This window comes from Chelonia mydas, chromosome 6, assembly GCF_015237465.2.
Source record: "Chelonia mydas isolate rCheMyd1 chromosome 6, rCheMyd1.pri.v2, whole genome shotgun sequence".
In the NCBI taxonomy this organism is placed as follows: Eukaryota; Metazoa; Chordata; order Testudines; family Cheloniidae; genus Chelonia; species Chelonia mydas.
The window spans coordinates 64,775,442-64,788,602 of NC_051246.2; the positions used below are offsets into that span (position 1 = coordinate 64,775,442).

The 13,161-nt window shown below is 42.1% G+C and overlaps 1 protein-coding gene across 8 annotated transcripts in view; it reads left to right on the plus strand.

The window, feature by feature from the left end:
- The window catches only part of RAD51B (RAD51 paralog B), a 631,962-nt gene that overhangs the window by 135,778 nt on the left and 483,023 nt on the right, over positions 1-13,161 (plus strand). The gene's annotated exons all lie outside the window — the stretch shown is intronic.

Genomic DNA, 13,161 nt, shown 5'->3' on the forward strand with positions numbered 1-13,161 from the left:
GAACCGCTGCTCTAGGGAAATCATTAAACACATAAGTTGGAGCCAGGATCAGCTTTACTTTGAAGTAATATAGCAACATACAATGATAATGCAATAGAAAAAAGAGTAGCTACTGTAATGACTGACAAGTAAACAAATGGCATTGTAATGGTTCAGCTAATGGTGACTGCTTATAAACATTAAAGTAAACATATCTACTACTCACTAGAACTGAGGCCTATGTTACACAAGAACATTCACCATTACATTGTACAAACCCTGAGCGTGCACTCCCCTGTAGTTTTAAAATCCCAGACACATTCTTGTGATGGCATGCTTAACGGACAGGAGTTCAAGGGCGGCACTAGGTATTTTTGAATTTCCAGAGGTTGTCCAGATAATAGGAGTGAGACACTCTTGCATAGAGCAGATTAAAATTGACACAGCAATAGCTGGTAATAATCCTGGTTATTAAACAAGAGCTACCAGCGCTAAGCAGGCAATCACTTTTCTTACAAGCTTCTTGGTCTTCACCTCAGCTAACCTGTGATGAGACACTGTCCCTAGCACAAAGACTTTCACTCCAAACCACCAAGGCGACTGACAGGGTCTCCCCAAACAAGGATAGTCTCTGGGGTACTCACACTTTCCACAGTTGCCTGTGGGCACAGCTCAGGATCTGCCTGCAGCTTTCAGTGGTCAGCTGCTGAGAAGGAGGAAATGTGCTGGAGCTTGTTGCTAGTAGGCCTCTGGGTGCAACATTGCCTTAATACCGGTCGTGTGGTCTCAGCCGGGACAACTTGACAGCAGAGTCCCCTAAATCTCTACTTCTAAACATAGGCAACTGCTAATAGTTACTATTCTGCCAGATGCCTAAATCGGGTAAATTAGCACAGCTAGCTCCAGGTCTAGACTCCCTTTCTCATGAAACTTCAGACATTCTTTTTCAGGTACTTGATATCCCCCTCCCTCTCAGACTTATCTGTCTTCCAGCTTCCCTTTTCTAACTAATGGTACCACAGACTCCACCTAGACTCTGAAAAACCAGCTGGCTTTCTTTTGCCTCGAATCATCACAAGTAATACAATTTAGCAATCAGAATGTAGACTGCACAAATTCTCTTGCTGATGTGCAAAGTGGAGTAGAATTCAGGTCATTTCACCAGAGCTGTAGTGATTGCAGCTGCAGTGCTAAGAGGAATAAAATTATATCAGTGTGACCTGGAAACAGAGCCAGATCCTGTTCACTATATCAAACTCTCCCATGGTGAGCAGTTTTGGCCCATGTGGAGCAGACATATGAGGTAAAAAGCTGCCATCTTATTGATTAAAACTGTGCTTTAATTGTAACTGCTAACAGTGACACTTTAACACTTTTTATTCTTAAAGGCTTGGGATTGGCACTGTTCTACTCTGGTGTGTGTGAGTTTGGGGTGGGATATGTGTTATAAACACTTTATCCAAAATAATATAACCAGTTTAAGCTCTTCCTTTATTCTAAAGTAATTACAGTAGTACATGTAAAATTAAAATCCTTAAAATGTTTCTTTGCTGAAATGAGTATACATAGGACTGTTATTTCTCTGAAACCCAGATTGGTGGGCATTTCTTAACGAGACTGTCAAAAGCTCTCTTCACAAGACGACCCCCTCTTCCCCATGGAGTAAAGCAGTTATCTTAACTTCTAATGTCTTTGTGTCATTAGCATACAATTGGAAACAATCACTAACGCAGATGTTTGCCTCCTACATACATATGTAAAAGACACCACAGATCTATGAAGCCACTTCAGTCACAACTGCACTTCCACTGCTATTCCAGTACTAAAGTTCAGCTCCGTAGTGACTGACAGTTATGCAAAAGTATACAAAACGGTGTGGCTGTATGGCAGGGATTAGGTACAAGGGTTAGACTAGCTAAAACTCATTTCATTTATATTCATATGTATTTCACAGATCTCTGGAGCAAAGATAACATTTTAATTCAGTAAAGGCCTGCCAGAGTGAAATGCATTGACAAGTCTGTAAATGCTCACCCTTTTATTAAAAATGTATTTCCTCTACCCTTCCAATAATTCACAGCATGAAATAAATTCTGTACTTTAACATCTCTCCATCTTAGTTGGAGCTCTATAAGTGGCACAGTGCTTATCCTCACAATTGCTATGGCAGACTTTCAGGATTGCTGACTTTATAGGTTTGACTAAACTCTGCACATCTGTGACAGGATACCCCCTTGTGTTGCTTAAGCCCACACTGTTGCATCTACATGGCTATTTTTAGCCATGCTAGCCTGGGTAAAGCTAGCACAGATACGTCTAACTGAGCTGCAATCACATCTTGACTTGCAGTACAGCTGTACCCTGAGTGATTGCCTACGGTATGCCTGTGTGGCTGGCTGAAACAATCATATGTCCACGAGCCCCAAAATAACTAAATGCAAAGAGAAAAGGAGTACTTGTGGCACCTTAGAGACTAACCAGTTTATTAGAGCATAAGCTTTCGTGAGCTACAGCTCACTTCATCGGATGCAATAATGCAAAGATTTTACCCACTCTTAAGAGTTTATTGGTTATCATTGTTGATCTACTGAAATACAAGAAGAGTCTGTGGCCTTGTCTACACACTAACTTGCCTAGGTTTAGCTAAAGATGTTTTTCCAAGCACACTTAACTAAACCAGTGCAAGTTTGTGTGTAAGTATTTTTTATTTCAGTTCATCTTAATCCATCTTGTTTACAGGATCAAGATATATTGAAGTTAGCCACGCTTAAACAGAAATCAGTGCATTTACAGCCTGTATAATGTTTGAGGTGTCCTCCCACTTTAGACATCCAAGTGAAAATTTTGGCGATTGTAGTTTTTACAATAGCATTGGGAAAATTGTTGAGTGTTGGGGTGTGCATGTCAGTGAACTAGGATAGGGAATAATCAGTTCTCGAATTATTAACCAATGTAAATTAGCTACTATCCTATAGCTTTGGAGAAGAGACACTTACTGCATCTTTTACTTCATGAGATGGAGTGAGATAAAAAGCAACATAAGAGAATCAGTTTGTTCCAATGGAAATTATTTGAACCTATTTTCTCTCCAAGTCTAGTTGTGAAAGCATTCTGCCTGCTGTTTCCAAGCAGTTCTCTGTGAAACAGTTAAACATCAACAAAGGAAGCCACTATTGCCATGTAAGCAGTTTTCATCATTTGTTTTAAATGCCTCCAGGTGAGAGAAACAGTGTTTCTCAGCATAACTGTCTCTGACAACTATATGAAAACGACTCACCTGGTGTTAAAAATAACCTACAAACATTATCTGTGTTTGTTTAGAGACAAATGCTTGGGTGTTTTTGGTCAGGTGGCTCTGTAATCATTATTTCCTTTGTTGACATATGCTAATACAATATGTCACTCTGACTGCACCCAAATGCTATTTATAAAACTGTATAGACTTTATGAATGTCTGTTAGTTAGGGGCTTCTGGCCTTGTCTACACTTAAAAATTTGTAGCTTTATCTATGCTGCCAGCATAATTTAAAGTGTCCAAAAAGCCCACCCTTGTAGATGTAGTTGTAGTAGTATAAAAATTCTTATAGCTATTCCTGCTTGGTGAAGCGAATTAAGCCATATGGGTATTAAATGTACTGTACTGGTACAACTGTGTCTACAGTAAGGATTTAGCTGACATAATTTTGCTGTTAAAAATTATACACCTTACCGACATAGTTATGTGGCAGAACTTAAGTGTAGACCAGGCCTCTGTCTCTGAGTCTGTGTAGTGGCACTAATTCTGTGGAGGGTCTCTGAAGAAGATTGCTTCATTGGATTTTGGTTTTAAATGAAACTCATGCTGAGTAAATTCACTTGACAGCTGTTTTTTGCTAAGTGATTACATCACTCTAATTGCCTTATTGGGCTCGATTCAGTGATTATGAAAAGGTTGGTTCAGTGATTTAAGCAAAGGGAAAATAGTCACCTAGGATATGTGAGAGAGAAGTGTTATTTGCACATTGGGGCAGTTCAGTGGTAATAAAACTGTGGTCTAAATTCCCTTAGTCAGAGTTGAGTGGTGAATGCAGTGTGAGAAAGGAAAAAGGAGGTTCATGGCGTCTGTTCATCCTTTCTGGTAGTGTTGCTCCATATACACTGTTTCACCAGCTCAGACATCCAGATTTGAACTTGATTACACCGGAACACCGTTTTCAACAGCAGTTGCAGAAGCATAATAGAATGCGATTTGTTTTTCTTAAAGCAAGTTGACAATGTGTACAATAGACTCAGGCCTGGTCTACACTTAAAAGTTTTGCTGTGATCAGGGCCGTTCCTAGGGCAGTTCAGGGCCCCAGTACACCCCCCCCCCCCCAATACTCCAGCCCAGGCCCCGTCACCACTCCACCTTTCCCCCGAACACCCTGCCCCGCTTCTTTCTGGCTTCTGCCCCCTCCCCCAAGAGATGCTGTGAGCCAGTGGAGTGGGGCGGGATAGGCTAGGACCAGGTCACTTATTGCTGCTGGTGCCAGGCCCCCTGCTAACTGCACAGGCCGCCCTGTACCCCACGTCACAAAGCACCGGGTCCCCCGAAGCACGGGGCCTGGGGCAGTTGCCCTGGTCTGTCCTATAGACGGGACGGCTCTGGCTGTGATAGCTATGTTGGTTAGGAGTGTGAAAAAAATCACACCTTTATCAGACCTAGCTATGCCAACTAAAGCCCTAGTATAGATGCAGTTATACTGAGAATTTTTTTTTTTCCAGTAGAGCTTGTAATTCTTGGGAAACTGGTATAGACTACATTGGCAAAAGATGTGAAAATGGAACATGAAAACTGAAGCAAAAATGTACCTGCAGTTGTCAAGAGCAACAGTTTTTCTCACTTTTTCATAAAAGTTTTGAATTTTTAATATTTGCTTCCCTTTTTGTGTGGGAGGGGGAAATCTTCTGCCTGATAGTCCCATTATTTTCTGGCAACTCACTTGGGAGGAAGAGCCTTAGGGCCATGTGAACTCTGTAAGGTTCCTTCTGTTTAACTGTTGGTCAACCAGGGAAGAACTTGCATCCATACTGGGCTATCAGGGAGACTTCCTCTGATGTAATTCTCTAGCACCTGACTTTTAAGGCATTTGGATGGGATAAAGGCATGGTTTCTGCTTTGGGAAGTCAGGAGTGGGGAAAGGCGTAGGATGTTATGTAAGAGGTAGGCAGTAGTCCCAAAAGGGAGGTGATCCTATGTTGTTGGCCTCAGGAGAACAGAGTGGGGCAGAGAGTGAAGAATGCATGCAGCTGCTCAGCCCAGGGCTGCAGCTAGGCAGGAATCTCCAAGATGGAGAGCGCAGAGTACTGACAACGGGAGAGGGTAATAGCTGGGCATACGTGATTGGGGTTAGAGTGGGGTTACAAGCAGAGGGTAGTGTGGGGCTATGTGTGGGAGAGGGAAGAGTATGCTCTTCTAGTGAAGCCAACCAATGGCTGTCCTCTGCAAGAATGCACTGCAGGGGTCCCTGCACCACCTTCTCCCTCAAGCACAGGGCCATCTGTAATTAAATTCTTTAAACATTAAACACAAAGTTCTTGAGATTGTTTAAGAGTAATATGTATTAAGTATGTATTAATAATTAAGAGGCAGTGTGGTGTAGAACAGTCAGATGACCTAGTTTGCATTCCCAGCTCTGCCCTGACATGCAGTGATATCAGGCATTTGACTTCCCATCTCTCTGTGCCACTGTTTCCTGTGCCACTCCTTCTCTGTTTAGATTGTAAACTTGTTGGGTTATGTGCTGTCTCTGACTATAGACATGTACAGTGCCTGGCACAAATGTGGCACTCATCTTGGTTGGGGTTTCTAAGCATTACTGCAATGCAAATAATAATAAAAAGGAAAAATATTTAATCCAGAAATTCCTGTTGAAATTGAACACTTCCATGGATATCCTGGGATTTAAAGCAGATGGAAACCAGTTTACAGTTTTACTTTAGGTACTTCCCAGAGAATAGTGGTGTCACAGATGAGGTTGGTTTTTCAACAAGATGTACAATGCCAGCAGACAGCTTGGTGATGCCAGTGTTAAGCAGAGACTCTAAATTCAAATATACTTTAAACCTTATACTCAACAGGAGTGCTCCTTGCTGTGTGAACTTTCAGAACTCTGCAGGGGGCAAAATTGGATGCATCTTTCCATATAGATTCGTTAAGCTTCTATTTCCCCTTCTCATGTCTTTTCATTTTATTTAACACTTTTTAAAGATGCCTGTCATTCAGCATCTAAATGCTATGCAATAAAATGAAATATAAAGATCCAACTAGCCTGTATGCATTAGCAGCCAGAAGTCGATGTTTGCATGGGCAAACACAGTAGGCCTCAGGCAAAAGCATCTTGCCAAAAAGGGGGAACATAAAAAGGGAGCGTTAAAAAAAAATAAAGAAAGAAAGCGTTTGGCATATAGAAAAAGGAAAAATGTGAACAAGGAAAATGGGTCCCAAATAAACAGTCGAAAGCAAGCTTGCTGAAATTACATTGTTTATAAGGACATGTGCATTTTATTCCATTAATGGCTATGGTAGTTTTTCCTGTGTTTTGACATAGTGCCTTAAACAGGTATCCGTTTTTCAAATTTAGTTGGCGTTAGAATGAGTTGGAGCATATTTTTCCTGAGATCAAGAAACCTATGCTGTAGCTGTTGTCTCCACTGTAAGCATGTGTACAGAGCAGACTACAACTATCTTATGGCATTCATGTGAACACAGTTTTAGAGCCTGGAGGAAGGTAGTTTTCCTGCAGCTGGCACAAGATTGTAATTTTCTTTTGATGGTTAATTTCATTACAGTTATGCATTTTCTGTACAAAGTCCAGTTTAAAACAACTGGATTCTGAACCCACTTCTGTACTGATTAAGAAGTTTATTTATATGATGTGGGATATGGAGGCACAACCTGTTAACAGCTGCAAATTTTGTTGATTAAACTAGGTGCAGACAAATTTACAAGGGAAACTGTTCCCTGAAACATTCCAGTTCACTGACATATGAAGGTATCCTGGCCATTTCTTACCAGTTTCCACAGTCTCTTGCCAAGAATAATAAAGGGTTTCTTGCGAAGTGTTGACACCAGAGGTTTTAAATGCTAAATGTTTTATCGATCATTGTGGGTTGTCTTGAATCCCGATAAACAAACAGACGTATCTATGTAGACACCTGGAGATGCTCTTAGTCTGTGAAGATCGTATTCTTTTTAGGCAGACATTCAGATCCCTATGTGGCCATAGTGCTAAGTAAGTTTGTGTCGACTGCTGAGAGGCACCAAATAGTAATGGAAATTACAGAACACTGGCCTATATTTTGTTTGTTACACAGTCAGTGAAACTCTTGAATGGTAATATTCACAATGAATTTGGCCAGCAGGTAGTACAAATCCTATAATTTATTAAGCTGTGTTATATATTCTGAAATCTTGATATGTGATTATTTGTGTAGTGTCTTTCACCTATGGGTCTCAAAGCACATTGCAAACAATTAAATCTCTCAAAACCCCTATGAGATAGGAAAGAATTACTAACCCCATTTTATGGATGAGTCACTGAGGCACAGAGAGGTTAAATGACTAGCCCAAGAATACAGTGAGTCCATGGCAGAACCAGGACTAAGACCCAACTCTTCTGATTCCCTGTCCTTTTATCAAACACTAAACTGTTTCCTCTTTGAATCCAAAGTTAAAAGGACAGTGTCAAGTTTGTCATGCCCAAAATGTTGATCTGCTTTATTTCATGTATTTAATTTAAAAGCTCATGCTCATCTTTCAATGTATTTTTTCTTACTCAAACCAGATGCTTAGAAACTTTTTAAAACAAACAGTCCAGTGCTCATGATCTCCTTTAACAGACCAGTGTGTACAGCCCAGCTTGCAGTAAAAAACCAGTGTGTGAATACAGTGGAAATATATCTTCATAAGGAAATGGATTGTAGTTTGTAGATTTCAGGATGTTGTTATAAAGGAGTAAAGAACAAAAGAAAAAAAGACACCCTCCTCCCGCCCAATCTGATGAAATACTTTGTTCCATTTAAATTAAAATCTTTGTGTGTGTGAGAGAAGATTGTATAGAGCCAAGGTGATGGACAATTCTGAGTAGGATGTCAAAATAGAACTGTAGCTCTTCCATACAAATTCTTTATTGTGAATTACAGATGGGACTTTTATTATTTGGGTATTTTGAAAAGAAACATAGTCTGCTATTGCATGTGAAACACATCTGCTTTATCAGAAACACATTATTTCCTTGTTCACCTATATTCTTGACTAAAATAGTTCTCTAGATATATAGATTTTTTTTCTTTTGTTCTGAGACAGTAACTTTAGACAGCTAAAGATTAAGGAAAATGAGCTCATTTAGCAGAATAATCCAACAGGTGCCAAGCATATTTGCTGATAGCCAGATTTTAATGCCTTGTGGGAGGGCAAGCTAAATGATAGAAAACACTGAAGACTATTTCATGAAAAGACGCAAGTCTGTTTAGGTCACCTAGCAAAGAAACATAGCAGAGAACAAACAGTATACTATTTTAAAATCTTCTTAATCCGGGGACTGACCATCTCTGCAGATTGGTAATATGATATCAAGCTTTTTACCTGGAAGTCAGCAATTCACATCCAGACCAGTTGATCAGGTACCACAATGATGAGGTGCTGTATAAAAACCAAAGCATAATATTACACACACACACACACAAAACTACTTTGAAAGAACATTATTAAGGCTGCAAAGTCAAATACTGAAAAATTAGGAAATGCCAGAATTAAGGTTGCCTATGCCCCTGTGTGAATTACATTATGATACAGTCTAATTACAGGATCTCATACAGTTTTTTCTACAGGGCTTCTGCCTCACTCAGTGCACAGGATGGATGACGCTCACTTAATGAACATCCATTCAATATTTTGTTTTCTTCTTCAGTGTGTGGTCCAGTGCTTTATTTACTGTTCACTATTCAAACCTTGCTCTGAGGACAGAATTATTCATTTCCTTGTGGGCTTTTGTATTCACTCCTCACTATAGTGTCTGAGTGCTTCACAAATATTAAATTTACCTTCACAACACCTCTGTGTGATGAGGGGGTATTATTATCCTCATTTTACAAACGGGGAACTGAGGCACAGAGTAATTAAAGTCAAAGGTTTTCACCAATGTTGCGTGCCCAATTTGAAACACCTAGAACTTGATTTTTCAGAGTACATAGCATTAGATAGCACTTAATACATTTAAAGTGCAGCTGCCGTTGATTTCAGTTTCTGTTGTAAGTGTCCAGCAAGTCTGCATATCAGAACCCAGGATGAAGTCAGGCACCCAGAAAATGAAAAATGCAGAACTAGTGAACACTTATGAAAAGTTTTGGTTTAACCTAGCATCACATAAGAACACTGTGGCAGAGGCAGAGATAGGATCCAGTTCTCCATGGCAGGATTCAACTGTTTTAACTAGGAGTCTGTCCTTTTTCTTGCTGCAGTCCCCTGCCTCATTCCCTACACCCCCTTCAGATTTTTGCAACAAAAGATGCAGGACTCCTACAGTCAAGTCCACTTCATTACACAACCCTGATTCATCCCCAGAGTACTATCCATCCTGTGCAGCAAATGAGGTGGGGACGGGGAGAAATAGTATGTGAGCAGTAATTAAAGACTATATCATAATGCATATGCATGGGGGGGGGCGTAATTAAGGTTGCACAGACAACCTTAATTCTGGTATTTCCTAATTCCTGAGTGCTTGACTTTGCAACCATAATGTTAGGCTTTTTGTGTGATTTGCTAGATTTTAAAAAAGCAAACTGAAAGGACAAATTCCATCATGCAGCATCATAATGACAGGTATGTGGGTCATCAGTAAGGTTGGGAACTTTTAGCTCAATGGCTCTCAACCTTTCCAGACCACTGTACCCCTTTCAGGAGTCTGATTTTGTCTTGTGTACCCCCAAGTTTCACCTAACTTAAAAACTACTTGCTCACAAAATCAGACATAAAAATACAAAAGTGTCACAGCACACTTTGACTGAAAAATTGCTTATTTTCTCATTTTTATCATATAGTTATAAAATCAATTGGAATATAAATATTGTACTAACATTTTAGTGTATAGTATATAGAGCAGTCTGAACAAGGAATTGTCTAGCTGAAATTGTAGTTTGTACCGACTTCATTAGTGCTTTTTATGTAGCCTGTTGTAAAACTTGGCAAATATCTAAATGAGTTGATGTATCCCCTGGAAGACCTCTGTGTACCCCCAGGGGTATGCATACCCCTGATTGAGAACCACTGTTTTAGAATAACCTCAAAGATCTCTGACACTGCTAATCAAGGAAATGATAGCAGTAGGAGGTTATAATCCTCTATGTGAACCTGTCCTAAAGGGGATGGGACTCTTTACCAGAGAGCTTCACAGATACTTGCTGACAGCAGAGGAATAGTGAGACAGGAATCCTGGACTCCATTCCAGGTTCTCGAAGGGAGTGTGCTCTAGATGGCACAGACTCTTCTGCCCATTGCTCCAAAGTGTAAGCCTTTCTGACCCTTCCCCTCCAACCTGTTCATGTCCCAGTTCTATTTCTACTGCACGCCTGGCTCCTCATCCTATTCCATTCTCATTTAGCCAGTCTCACTCTCCACTTCTTGGGCTTCCCATCCCAGTTCTAATCTCCTTCCCCAGCAAGTTTTAGCCTCCCCATTCCTTGTCCAATGTATCTTTCTCGCACCCTTGACCTCCAGTCACTCTCTCATCCATGTTCCCTGTCCCCACTGGCTCTCAGTTATGGTCTTTCTCCCTGGGGTCCTCATCCAAGCTCAGTATCTCATTTACCCCACCCACATCCTGGCTCATTGTCCTTGACTCTTTGCCCAGCCAAGTTCTCCCCCCACACCCCGATTCCTCATCAGATCTGTTTTCCCTCAAATTATTTTTCCCTAGCCACCTTCTTGGAAATGGTTGGGAAGAAAAAATTCAGCTTGAAGTAGACACCCAACATGGAAGATTTCAGCCCGGAAGGTAAAGTTTGGCAATATAATGAACAACTGAAAACAGGATCTTCTAATGGGAAGTGTCAGCCGACGTTATTAGGTGGTGCTACCAACACACCTATAATTACAGAGCATGTTGGCTAATAATGATAAAATATGATGGCTGCTCATAATTTCAGTTAAATGAATCTTAGGCCTTGTCTACACTGCCACTTTACAGCACTGAAATTTTCTCGCTTAGGGGTGTGAAAAAACACGCCCCTGAGTGATGCAGGTTTCAGTGCTGTAAAGTGGCAGTGTAGACAGTGCACTAGCGCTGGGAGCCGCGCTCCTGGTGCTGATAACTACTCCCCTCATGGAGTAGTCACGCTGGTGCCGCGACTGCACAGACATGTTAAAGCGCTGCTGCGGCAGTGCTGCCATGGCAGCGCTTTAATGTTGGTAGTGAAGACATACCCTTAGAGTCTCAGCCCAGTTTATAATGAACAGGTGTGCCCTTTACAACCACTACTACCATGTTTAGCACTCTTGACACTCTTGCTAAAAGGCAGGACTAAGTGGTCACAGAGACTGAATTTTCTCCTAAAATACACAGACTACCTGTTGGTGTCATGTGCTATAAAGTTTTTGTGGTACTTATTTGGGATTACCTGCAGGTTGTTCTCACAGGCAAAGACTTTCAACACTGGGTGCCTAAATTAGGCTCCTACTACATATTTAGACACTTACATTTGTGGCCTGATTTTCTAAAGTTCTGAATATGCAGCAGCCCCCATTTACTTCAGTCGAAGCCGTGGCATGCTAACTACTTTGGTAAATCAGGCTTGTTGGGTGTCTAAATAAGAACTCAGGAGCCTAACTTTAAATATGCAGTTTTGAAAATGTTGCCCAAGAATTGGGAATGAGTTGTACCAGTATAAGAATGTGTAGAGTGATCTCTTCATCTGACAACTTTCCACTTGTGCCTAGCAGTCAGAGTCTAAACTAGGCATAGAATTCTGACATTGGTGAGAAACTTGAATTTAAGCCTAAAATGTAAATGCTGGTGAAGAGTAATGTATGGGATTGATTGCCCGCCGCAGAAAGCAGAGATATAGAGTGGTTTTATGTTTAATGTTGGAAAGAGGTTACAGAAGGACTTCTGAAAACTGTATGATGTACTCAAACTCTTCTTTGAGGAGTCTTAGTTTTTCCCAGGTTTTTTCCCCCACTTCAGAGGGTTTACACTACAGGTGGGCAAACTACGGCCCAGGGGCCGCATCTGGCCCTTCAGACGTTTTAATCCAGCCCTTGAGCTCCCATCGGGGAGCGGAGTCTGGGGCTTGCCCTGCTCAGTGCATGCCATGGCTCGGTGCGGCTCCCGGAAGCAGTGGCATGTCCCTGCTCCGGCTCCTAAGCGGAGGTGCAGCCAGGCGCCTCCACACGCTGCCCCGCCCCAAGTGCCACCCCTGCAGCTCAACATTGGCTGAGAACCATGGCCAATGGGAGCTGCAGGGGCGGTGCCTGCGGATGGGGCAGTGCGCTGAGCTGCCTGGCTGTGCCTCCATTTAGGAGCCAAAGTGGGGACATGCTGTTGCTTCCAGGAGCTGCTTGAGGTAAGCACCACCTGGAGCCTGCACCCCTGAGATCCTCCGACATCCCAACCCCCTGCCCCAGGCCTGATCCCCCTCCCGCCCTTCAAACCCCTCAGGCCCAGCCCGGAGCACCCTCCTGCACCCCCAAGCCCTCATCCCCAGCCCCACCCCAGAGCCCTCACCCCAACCTCCTACCCTACCCGGAGCCCCCTCCTGCACCCTGAACTCCTCATTTCTGGCCCCACCCCTGAGCCCACACCTCCAGCCAGAGCCCTCACCCCCTCCCGCACCCCAACCCCTAGTTTCGTGAGCATTCATGGCCCGCCATACAATTTCCATACCCAGATGTGGCCCTCGGGCCAAAAAGTTTGCCCACCCCTGGTTTACACTGATGAAGCCTTGTGTTGCAATTGCTTTGATTTTCTTGTGATTGGATCTTTAAAATAGTTTAGAAAGAATCCTAATCTCTTCCCCCCACTGAAGACAGAAGATTCTGATCTTTAGGGAGGACTACACAAGGAGAGCAGACATGGGGACTGGAAACTAATCAACTTGCAGTTTTGCATTGGGAATACAGGAGAGGTAGAACAGAACTGTGTTTGCCTCTGGAAACACTTAACTTTG